Source organism: Stenella coeruleoalba (assembly GCF_951394435.1).
Source record: "Stenella coeruleoalba genome assembly, chromosome: 20".
NCBI lineage: Eukaryota > Metazoa > Chordata > Mammalia > Artiodactyla > Delphinidae > Stenella > Stenella coeruleoalba.
This window is the reverse complement of record NC_137166.1, coordinates 24,511,877-24,524,434: the sequence shown is the minus strand read 5'-3', so window position 1 is coordinate 24,524,434 and position 12,558 is coordinate 24,511,877. Positions and strand designations below refer to the sequence as shown.

The window sequence follows — 12,558 nt, the reverse complement described above, 5'->3', positions numbered from 1 at the left end:
AGAAGCGGAAGAAGGGAAGGAAACAAATTCTCCCTGGAGCCTTCAGGAGAATGGCAGACACGCTGACACCTTGATTTCAGCCCATTTCAGACCAATCCCCAGAACTGTAAGATAATAAATTTGTGTTGGTTTAAGCCACTAAATGTGTGGCCATTTGTTATGGCAGTAATAGAACACCCATGCAGTTGTCCAGCATTTTAATCTAATTACAGCAGTCCTTAAAATGAGAACATTTCCTGGCTGCAGAGAAACAGAGACCTGTTTTGGGAAGTACAAAAAGCTACTGTTTAATATCTTGGTGTATACGTCTCTAATTTTTTTTTAACTACAAAAACATTTTCAGAATTAGAAATATGTGTTAATTATTCTTTTGTAAAAAATATTCATTGATACACATCATTTATGTAACTGTTATTTTCCTAATTTGTCATTTTAGTTGAATTTCATTCTACTTCTAGATGTATACATATTTTAATTATCTGTACAAACAAATGGATAATATTAAAATAATTTATTGACTTTCCAAAAAGTTTATAACAAAATATCCTGGCTATTTTTTAAAAGAATTTATATTCTGCTCCATCAATATAACTTTGCATAATTTAGACATTATTGTATTATTTATAATTATTTATCTTTGGCATACCTTTTGATATCTGGAAATGCAACATTTAGCCTTCTAGTTCTTTTTTTATTCAGATTTTTTCCTGTTTTCATATCTTTATAAATGCATACACATAAAAAAATATTATGTAACAGCAATAAAATCTCCAAAGGATTTTTTAGGATTAAAAAAATAATTTAGAGAATTGTCATTTTAACAACAAGGCTTTTTCTTATTCATTAACTGGGAATATTTCTTCATTTGTCTTCTTTTATATCCCTCAGTAATACTTTATACTTCTTTTTTTAGAAAGGATTTGCACGTTCCTTATTGAATTTTTCCAGGATACATTTTATTTTTAGACCTATTATGAATGGTAAATTTTATCCTCCCAGTTATTGTGCTTATGTGAATATAAGAAACGTAATGATTGTTAGCAACTCCCAAGCTGAAATCGTTTATTCTAAAAGTATTCAGCTGAGCATGTGGATTTTAATCATTATTCCAAATCTTTAAGTAAATATGCTTATATATTTTGCTTAGGCACATGCAAGTAAATATTTCCAAAATTGTTTCTTTCAGTGACAGTAAGAGCAAAAGGTAATGCTGTCTTGTGATATTTGTCAGATAGTTATTGTTTGTATGTAACAGAGTTATAGTCAGTGAACAGTAAAGGTTTGTAATATGACTGAATGTTTTCACCAGTAATTACCAAGGTTACTTTGTATGTTTTGGTAGTAAATATCATTTCTAAATTAAAGCAAAAGTACATTTTGAATGCTAGGCTAAATGCAGAGGCAAATGTCTTATATACTGTAATTTTGATTTGCATCAACATTTTTTTGTCTGTTGATTCATTTGTCAGTACTATAATATGAGGTTCAATCAAGCTTAATGCTTGTAGAAGTCACAGAAACTAAAGTTAAGCAATAACCTTGGGTCTAAATCTGAAGAGTCATAAATAGAACTGAATTTATTGCCACACCAGTAATACTAGTATTTTATACTAAAAATGATAGCAGTCTCCTCTAGCTGACTTGTATAACAGTGCAATATGAAAAGAGAGAATTTTTATGAAAGTAGTTTTTTTCATGGTCAGCACAGAGATCTTACAATATGCTACTAATCTAATTGTTATCTTTACTTGTTACAACAAGGTATTAAGTGGAAATATATAATTCACACCCACCCACATGTACATATATTGTTTCATCCATAAGAAGATTGTCACAGTTTCACATATATGAGTTACATATATAGTTCTAGCCAGCTTCTCTCACTACTTTTCATGAAATCCAGGTTTTAAATACTATTGCATATTACAGTCATATATTCAGTACCATAATATAGCATTTATCTACCAGCCATGATGCTCTCTATTTATTTATTCAAACACATTATTATTGACCAATTTGGGGTTTGAGAACAACATGATGAGCAAAAGAAGATGCTGCTCTTTCCTCAAGGTGTTGGCAACCAAGATTCTTAGCTTAAAATTAAGTGGCAGGTTGGCACCATTAAGAAAGACAGGAGGAAAAACATATGCTTCAAACTTTGGGGGAATTCTTTACATTTTAAATGTAGATAACCTGTTTTTTATATGCATCTTCTTATTTAATAGAAAATACATGTATATGAATAAAAATATAGACTAAATACAATTTCACTTTTATAGCCTGTGAGAATCTGTTAAGAATTTTAATGGAGCAGGAAAAATATTTTGTTTTGCTTTAAGTGTAATTTTTTAGGCATTGGGATTATCATGATAAGCAAACATGAACAATGCACATTTAGGTGATTACATTGACATGATATTTCCATTTTTCAATGACCATGAAGAGAAAATTCTTATTATGTGCTGACAACTCCTTTTTAACTCCTGAACTGATGGCCTCACCCTCTTGGTGGCCTTAAGGAAGAGAAAAAGGGATTTATTTATAGTAGTAGCTGGTCATGGTTGTTACCATCCCAATTCAATTCCAAATTATAACTCCACTACCTTGGTTTATTTCTACAGATCAGTGACTGGGTCAATGGGAAGCAGGGAAAAACAAAAGAAAACAAAAAATAAATTAAACAAACTAAAAAACCAAACAGTCCTTAATCCCAGAAGGTCTGTAACGTATATTCTTAGATTTAAATATTCATTTCTGTCCCCAGATCATTCTTATTTTTATTCACACTTCTGACTCTATCAAGGTTTCCAACCACTAGTCCTTCTAGCAGGTTGTAGCAGCTTCCACAGTGGTCCCAAAGTGCTGCCTACATCTAAATCAAATTGCAGCTGGTATGTGTATCATCTTGTAAAACTATGCATTATAATATACAGAGTGTGTTGCTATCTTGGACTGTTAGGTTCCTGAGAAAAATTTCCTTGATGGTGGTTTTAAAACAAGTTGAGGGCTCCTCTGGTGGCACAGTGGTTAAGAATCCACCTGCCAGGGCTTCCCTGGTGGCGCAGTGGTTGAGAGTCCGCCTGCCGATGCAGGGGACACGGGTTCGTGCCCCAGTCCGGGAAGATCCCACATGCCGCGGAGCGGCTGGGCCCGTGAGCCATGGCCGCTGAGCCTGCACGTCCGGAGCCTGTGCTCCGCAACGGGAGAGGCCACAACAGTGAGAGGCCCGCGTACCGCAAAAAAAAAAAAAAAAAAAAAAAAAGAATCCACCTGCCAATGCAGGGAATGCAGGTTCGAGCCCTGGTATGGGAAGATCCCACATGTCACGTAGCAACTAAGCCCATGTGCCACAACTACTTAGTCTGCGCTCTAGAGCCTGTGAGCCACAACTACTGAGCCCATGTGCTGCAGCTACTGAAGCCCACGTGTCTAGAGCCCGTGCTCCGCAACAAGAGAAACTGCCGAAATGAGAAGCCCGTGCACTGCAACTAAGAGTAGCTCCTGCTCGCCACAACTAGAGAAAGCCCACGTGCAGCAACAAAGACCCAAAGCAGCCAAAAATAAAAATTTTTTAAATAAATAAATAGCATAAAACTTACTTTTAAATGTATGCAAACAGTATTATGCTTCTGTGAGCATTTTTCCAAGAGCCAAATGTTTACTGTCTGTTAGGATTTATGGACACAAGTTGGTATTGAAATAACACTTGGTCTATTTTTTTCTTCTATCTTTCTACTCTTAATTCGGTTTGTATGAGTGTATATGTGCATGCTAGTGTGTGATGGGCTCTTTACAGTCAGTTATATTTACTTATAAAAAAGTATGTTCAATGATACTTCTAAAATATGGTGAATTTCGCTTTTTACAGTCCTCATACATTATGCATTTCTTTCATTGTTGCACAAATATTTTAGATATAAAGAAGAATCTAGAGAGAATCATGGCACATTTTGCTAGGTGTATTAGACATCTATCTTCAGCTTATTTTCAGATTTTCTCATTCATCTGCTCTCTCTTTGTCTCTGTCTCTCTCTCTCAGCACTCTGCACTCAAAACTGCACCTATGCTCCCTGATTAAAACTTCAGTGCATGGGATTTGGCCTCCTGAAAGGCTGCTGAATGGTTAGAGGCAGTAACCTAGAAGAGTACAAATTTTAGCATCTGTGGCATGAAACTCTCATGCAGTAGATAGGAGAGAGAGCTCTCTAAGGTCCGTTTTATAAGGGCATTAATCCTGTTCATGAGGACTTCACCCTTATGACCTAATTACCTCCCAGAGGTCCCACCTCCTAATACCATCACATTGGGGACTGGCATTTCAACATATAAAATTTCAGTTCGTTGTGCCAAGCTAAGAGTCCATAGATTACGTGGCCCCCATAAGCCTTACACTAACAGCATGTATGGTGATGTTTTGGGTCCTCGAAATGTTTGGTTACTTCCCTTTCCCTGATGTATGGTTTTCCTGGAAAGGAACAGAAGTCTCTTGGGCAAGACTGGGGAAAATGTTATTTAAGCTTGCTCTAGTTTCTTTTGGAGGTCTGGCCTCTCCTTTGAAAATTGATAAAGGGATCATGACTTTATTGGGATTTATATCTCTCAGCCTCCTTATCATCCCAACTTGAATTCTTTTGACTGTATAGATTGAGCAGCACCCTTTTTGTATGCCTATCTATTTTGCCCCTATAAATGTGGTTTTGTATCCGTTTCTCTGGCACTCTGTGGATCTGGTCCTTCTGGCTGCCTTTCAGACCTTCTTGCACATTACAATAAGTTCACAACCTGGCTTCTGACAAGTGGTTGAGAGAAGATAGCTGGCCTCTATTTATTTTCAGTATTTCATCATCCCTATTAGCATAAATCATAGAAGTTCTATAATAACAATTACTATTCTCATCCTTGGTTTACAGAGGAATCCACCTTTGAGCTTCTCAATGATGCCAGCTACTCTCTCTAGTCTATTCCTTATCACATTGGTGAAGTGCCTTCTACGACCTTAATTCGTTCATCTGACGGGATTCCTCACCTTATATAGCATATGTCTTTAGCATATCCATTGCTCTGACTTTTTTTTTTTTAAACTGTCACAGCATTTCTGGGCAATCACTTTCTGTAAGGGAACAAGAATCATTCTGGGAGCATTTTTAGTACCATCTTTCAGGGTCCTTGCCAGGGTGTTAAAACCTATTTCATGAGGAAATCCTTCTATATTGATAACTCTCTTTTAATCGGAACAATTAGGATCTAGTCCCATAGGTATTTTCCAGTCTCCAGGTAGCACATCTTGGATGGCCCTGAGGCATCAACAGGTCCTGCAGAAACAGAGCATCCCTGCCTGGGTTAGGTTGAGACTTAAGCTTAGTCATTTATCTTGTGGTCAAGAAGGATGGCAGGGTTTATCCTAAGGGAGTATATGCCATTTTGTAAGGCAGAATGTGCTTCATCATCTTCAAACAAAGGAAAAAAGGTAGAGGCTTCAACAGTTATGGCTAAATTACATCTACAGATCCAGAAGGTCCTGGGAAACTGGATTTAAGATCTTTGAGTGTGTTGATTGCATTGAATTGCATATCCCTTTCCCAAGACTCAGAGCTTCAGTTCTTCCTACTCAGCCCTCTGACTTTGGCAGAGTAGGCCTGCTATGATTGAGAATACAGCCTTCTCTGGACCTATACTAATCTTATAATTAATTTTTATACCTGATTCTCAACTTTTCTGAGACTCTGGTTACAGGAAAGAGTATATTTGTACACAACCAACAGAGACTTCTGGATTTCACACTTTGTCCTTTTGTTGATTTTTATCATCAGCTTCTCATTGCCCTTCTCCAATTAGTTGATTGCCCCCAGAAATTTTCTTCCAAATCCATAGCCCTTATGATTACTGTTTTCCTTCTACCTCTAAGAGTACCAGTATACCAGTGTAGCTACCACTGCATTCCATTATACTGGTGTCTCATTTTAACTTTGGTGATTGCTTTGACAGGTTTACTGTTCCCACATTTCAGGGACTAACAGTGTTCCTTCTACTCACCAGCAATGATTAGGGGTCCTCATTGCCAGCCAGTGAACCAGTGAGCCATGTTCAGAGTATCACTTTAGACTCTGCTTCCTGGAACCATCTGCCAATATAAAAACAGGCTCTGAGATGAATATTTGTATACAAAAACTTTATTGGTGATTGGTCTTAGCATCAACATCTGTAGTGGAGTGAAGGATTGTGTGGAAAGAAAAGTTTAATTGTGATGCCATTGCAAAAAGGACCTCATCTGAGCCTATAGTGAGTTCTCAATCTGAGATGACCCTTCAGTGTTATCCAAAATTGAGGAAAGCTTTCCGGGCCTTTATATGCTTGTATTAATTAATCATTTGACAAGAGTTGCCTTTAGGAAAGAGGCATGGACTTGAGTGATGTGACTCTATTTACATTTACTCCTGTTTCTCTCAGGATGGCCTGCTTTTAAATACTCTATTACCTAGAAAAACAGTATTTAAGAACTAAATTTCTGATGAGTTCCTATGTCAAGTCAAAGTAGGTTCATTTTATTTTTTAAACAATGTAAACTTAGCTCTATCCATCACTATATAGAATGTAAAAGGAAATAAAAGTGTATGAGAACATAGATAAGTACATTCACACAGACTCATAAATACAAATACATACAGAGTGAGTTTACCTTAAATTTCACATGTAGCAAATGCTTTCAAATTTATTGGGGTCAGAGAGAAGAGTGAGAAACTTCAATCTGTGTCAGCAACATTTCTGATACTGGAATTATTTCAGCCACAATATTTTAAAAACTTGCAAAGACTTGTTTCATGTATTGGAACACAAGGAAGATATTTAATTATTTGAGAATAACAAATCATATATCACTTCACTGGTAAATTTAAAAATAATATCTATAAAATTGATTGTCATATCTCCCTTTTGCCTTTTCATACAGAAAACTTATCTCTAAATATGCTATTTAGGAGAGGTATCCACATTTCCTTTAATTGTTGTAGGAATGTTTATATGTTTCTGATTTCTCTGATGCTGGTGCCAGATTAGGTTTTACCTAATTTTAAAAGTAGTTGAAAGAATGTCCACTTCTTTCCAAGACAGAGTGGACTGTATTTGCTCTCCTATCTGAAAAAATTAAAACACATGCAAAACACATGAAACAACCCTTCTCAAGAAATTGGGTATCAGACTGTGAAGGACAGTGATCCCTGAGATACAAGAGATGATCTAGGTAAGCTCTATAATTGTCCCAACTTACTGCATTGAGAGAGTTTCTAGGCCATGGAAAAGGGAGGGGAAATTCATGCAGAGCTTAATGGACTCCCTGAGTTGAGGAGGCATAATTGTGAGTACAGAGAGATCAAGGAAGCTAGAGTTGGCAGGACTATTAAAAAGGAAAGGGCTACATAAAACGAGAGCTCTGGATCATATGGTAATTCTAGTTTTTTAAGGAACCTCCATTCTGTTCTCTATAGTGGCTGCACCAATTTACATTTTCACCAACAGTGAGGGAGGGTTCCTTTTCCTCCATACCCTCTCCAGCATTTATTATTTGTAGACTTTTTGATGATGGCAGTTCTGACCAATGTGAGGTGATATACCTCATTGTATTGATAGTTTTGATTTGCATTTCTCTAATAATTAGCTATGTGGAGCATCTTTTCATGTGCCTGTTGGTCATCTGTATGCCTTCTTTGGAAATGTCTATTTAGGTCTTTTGCCCATTTTTTTTTATTGGGTTCTTTGCTTTTTGATATTGAGCTGCATGAGCTGTTGGTAAATTTTGGAGACTAATCCCTTGTCGGTTACATCATTTGCAAATATTTTCTCCCATTCTCTGGGTTGTCTTTTTGTTTTGTTCATGGTTTCCTTTGCTGTGCAAAAGGTTTTAAATTTAATTAGGTTCTATTTGTTTATTTTTGCTTTTGTTTCCATTACTCTAGGACACGGATCCAAAAAATTGCTGCAATTTATGTCAAAGAGTGTTCTGCCTATGTTTTCCTTTGGGAGTTTTAGAGTATGCGGTCTTACATTTAGACCTTTAATCCATTTTGAGTTCATTTTTGTATATGGTGTTAGAGAATGTTCTAATTTCATTCTTTTACGTGTAGCTGTCTAGTTTTCCCAGCACCACTTATTGAAGAGACTGTCTTTTCTCCATTGTATATTCTTGCCTCGTTTGTCATAGAATAATTGACCAAAAGTGCATAGATTTATTTCTGAGCTTTGTATCCTGTTGCATTTATCTATGTGTCTGTTTTTGTGCCAGTTTTGATTACTGTACCTTTGTAGTATAGTCTGAAGTCGGGGAGCGTGATTCCTTTAGCTCCATTCTTCTTTCTCAAGATCTGAGAAATCTTTGTTTGGCTATTTGGGGTCTTTTATGTTTCCATACAAAGTTAAATTTTTTTGGTTCCAGTTCTGTGAAAAATGCCATTGGTAATTTGATAGGGATTGCATTTTATGATCTTTGTCTACTTGATTGAGAGAAGATTTTGTAAAACATATATCTGATAAAGCACTTATTTCCAGAACATATAAAAGAATTTCAAAATTCAGTAATAAGGAAACAAATCAGGTAAAAAAAAAAAAGGGGTAAAATATTTGAACACTTTACCAAATATATGTAGATAGCACATAAGCACCTGAAAAGATGCTTAACATCATTCGTTAGGAAAATAAAACTTAAAATCATAATGAGACAAACCCATCAGAATGACTGAAAGTAAACCTGACTGCACTTGGTGCTGGTGAGGTTGTAGAGAATCTGGAACTCTCATACACTACTAGTGGGAATGTAAAGTAGTGGGACCACTTTAGAAAACATCTTGGTAGTTTCTTAAAAAGTAAAACATATATCTATCATATGATCCAGCCCTTCCACTCCTAGGTATTTACCTAAAAGAAATTAAAGAAGATGTCTCTACAAAAACTAGTAAAAGAATGATCATAGCTTTATTTGTAACAGCCAAAAATTGAAAACAGCCCAAAGTGTCTATTAATAGGTGAACAGACTGAATATGTTTGGTATATCTATTCAATACTCAGCAATAAAAAGAATGGACTCTTGATACATGCTCCAGTATGGGTGGATCTTGAAATAAGTATTCCAGTTGAAGAAGCCAGACCAATAAGTTCATACACAGGATTGCTCTATTTATATACAATTCTAGAGAGTTGGAAACCAATATACCATGATGGAAAACACATGAGTGGGAGGGATGACAGAGATGTGAGTGAGCTGAGGTGAGAGGGAGGAATTACAAAGAGCCATCAGCAAACTTTTGGAGTGATGGAAATGTTCATTATCTGGATTTGTTGATGGTTTCATGAGCAAAACTTATTGTATTCCTTAAATGTGTACATCTTATTACATATCAATTATACCTCAAAAACATGTTACAAATAAAAAAGGAAGATGCACATGAAAACAAAATTGAGCAAAACCTATTTTCTAGAAAAAAAGTAATTGTAGTTACAATGAAGACAATTTAATTATCAGTTAATCACATAGACACACACTTTGGTACAGGTTTATAATAGGAAGTGCAAATACTGTTAAATTGCTATCTTCTGGTTTTTTTCCAGCTTTTTTGAGGTAAAATTGACAAAATTGTATACATTTAAAGTGTACAATATGATGATTTGATATATGTACACATTGTGAAATGATTACCACAATTCTATCTTCTGTCTTCATAGATCAAAGGAAACTGAAGGCAGAAGAAAATTAGGGTGATGCAACCAGAGAAATTAAAAAATAAATAAATAAAAATAAAACAAGCTTAATTTTAAGTGCTTTTCCCTTTGTTCTTCCCAGTCATATTGAGAAGGGAAATGGTCTTCCTCTTTTCATTATTATAAGTTCTTTCTGTATGTTTGCTGTTTGTCAGGTTTTTTAAAATCATTTTTACCAAAAGTTTTCCTAAGGAAATTGCAACAGAAAACAACAACAATAACAACAACATAAAAACGCTTTTTACTGTGATGTTTACTTGAGGCCTTTAAGCTCTGGTTCACCAATAAATGGGAGCACTTTCCTGAGGCAGAAAATAGAATAACAGGAAAAATTGTTTCTGAATGAATAATAAGATGAAAGGAAATATATATATCTAAAATTCACCTTGAACAAGTATAAACTGGAAATACCAGATTTGTGTTTCTCTTATGCTAATTGACATCTTTGTCTTGATATCTGTAAATATCTACATCTGCACCATCAACATATACAAACTTGATCTCATTCTTTTCCCTCCATTAATATCTTTATTCACTTAAGCAACTAATGAAGTAATATTTAGCTCATTTTTACTCTTCCCACTTCCTCATTGATGTAAAAATTGATTCTGTCTTTTAAACATCTCTAATGGATATATTAAACTTATAGAAAGTACTCAAAATATAACTTTATTTTCGTATTCTACTGTTCCTTTAAAATGTACTCAGTACAGGAAATTAAATTTTTCCTCTGTTATTGCACGATAACTCCTGCAGACTCCATCATTTCTCTGTTCACTTTAGATAATAAAATGTCCTATGTTCAATTTTTGCTGTAAAAGTCTTGATTCAGAAGTCATCCAGTCCTATACTGATTAACATTTTAATCTTCTATAAAGGTAAAGACATTTCCCACCTCTCTAATGAGGACTGGCTTCGAGTTGCTACTCCCATTAGACGAAAGCATATAGCAGAGGAGACCTCTTTTTCTCACTTACTTTCTCTCTCACTAGCTCACTAATATCGTTGACCTCTCCAGTGCTGGCAGATGTAGGAACAAAAAACAAAAACAAAACACACACACACAGACACACACACACACAAAAGGAAAATGGCTCTGCTGATGATACCATTTGTATTAGCTCATACATTGTTATGCATAATACCTTTCAGAAACTCTGATCTACAGAACAACATATTTATACTAGTGTATAACTTTTTTTCATAATCTGTTGCATTTCCAAATCTTTTCTATATGTGTCTTGAAGTTGAACTACATGAAACTACCAACAGCCTGAGTTCTTACCATACTCCCCCACTAACCAGCTATGTGATTTTAGAAAAGTTACCTAATGTATCTGTGCCTTAATTTTATCATTGTGAACAGGTTGGGAATACATTGGGAGCATATATTTGATACATAGAGTTTTGAAGAAGAGTAAATAATTGCTACTACCACTCACCTAATAATGATGATGATGGTGATGATGGTAGCAAATATTCTGTAAATAATGGTAGTGCCAGACACCATTCTAAGCATTTTATATGTCTTTAAACAAACTTCCCCAATTATTCAATTGTCTCTCATATCCTGCTGGTTTTCACAGGTTTTATACTCTCTATGAAGTGATTTTTCTATTCTTATCTACCTGGAGAATTCCAATACATCCTTCACACCTCAACCATCTCATTCTGTGAAGCTTTGCCTGATGCCTTGTGGGGCACAGTGAGTAACCACTTTCTTGATCCCATCACATTTATTGTTTCTTCATCTTTTTTTCTCTTCACGTTGTGTTGAAGGCTACTTTGTGCTTCTCAGAGACAGAGATGTTCTTTTTCTCACCTCTGTCTTCAGTGCCTAGTTGAGTGCTTAGCACAGAATAGATAATCAATAATGTTGTATTCATAAATAATGAACTGCATTAATACATAACTGATATAAAGCCCACATTTCAGCGAATGTTGTAAACATTTCTTGAATTTAATTAATTTTTGTTGAAATCAAAAGAAAGACAAAAGAAAGGTCAATTTTATTTAACTGCTCTAAGTTATATTTGAGAAAAGTTGTTAGTTTCTATCTCTATCTCTCTCATATAGAGAGAGCTAATGACCATTCTGCATAATGGCCAAGTGTACATGTAATAGTTTTTATTCATTTTGATACGAGATTAAACTTACATGGACCAAAACTTTGTGGTGCTTTAGATGACAGTTTCATGGTCTATAGTGTTTCCATCCTCTAAAACATGTTTAGGTATTGACAAAGGAATTTCAAGAGCTGCTCAAACATTGCAGCAGGAGTGTATATTGGTTAAAAAAAAAAAAATTCAGAAGTCAACTTGGAGGTATTAAAATTTTAAAATATGGGGCTTCCCTGGTGGCACAGTGGTTGAGAGTCTGCCTGCCGATGCAGGGGACATGGGTTCATGCCCTGGTCCAGGAAGATCCCACATGCCGCAGAGCGGCTAGGCCCGTGAGCCATGGCCGCTGAGCCTGCGCGTCCGGAGCCTGTGCTCCGCAACGGGAGAGGCCACAACAGTGAGAGGCCCGCGTACCGAAAGAAAAAAAAAAAAAAAATTTAAAATGTGTTTACCCACTTCCTAGCCAATTTCATTTCTAGAATCCACACTACAGAAAGAGTTGTACTAGCACATAGCACACAAGGATATATTTGTAAATATGCTTATGAAACCATTGCTTGACAAAACTGAGACAACCTAAATGTATGTTAGATCAGAAATTGTTTTGTCAAAGACTCCTTTTTTGTTGTTTCATTTACTTATCTCACCCTAGGAAATAATAGCCTGTACAAGCTCTTACTTCAGTGACAAAAAA

The 12,558-nt window shown here is 35.5% G+C and overlaps 1 long non-coding RNA gene across 1 annotated transcript in view; it reads left to right on the top strand.

Annotated features, from left to right (window-relative positions):
• LOC307179028 overlaps positions 1–12,338 on the top strand; it is a 384,625-nt gene extending 372,287 nt beyond the window's left edge. The window contains exon 3 of the long non-coding RNA XR_013825319.1: positions 11,331–12,338. This is a non-coding gene — a long non-coding RNA (uncharacterized lncRNA). The remainder of the gene's footprint in view (positions 1–11,330) is intronic.
• Positions 12,339–12,558: the final 220 nt, after the last annotated feature.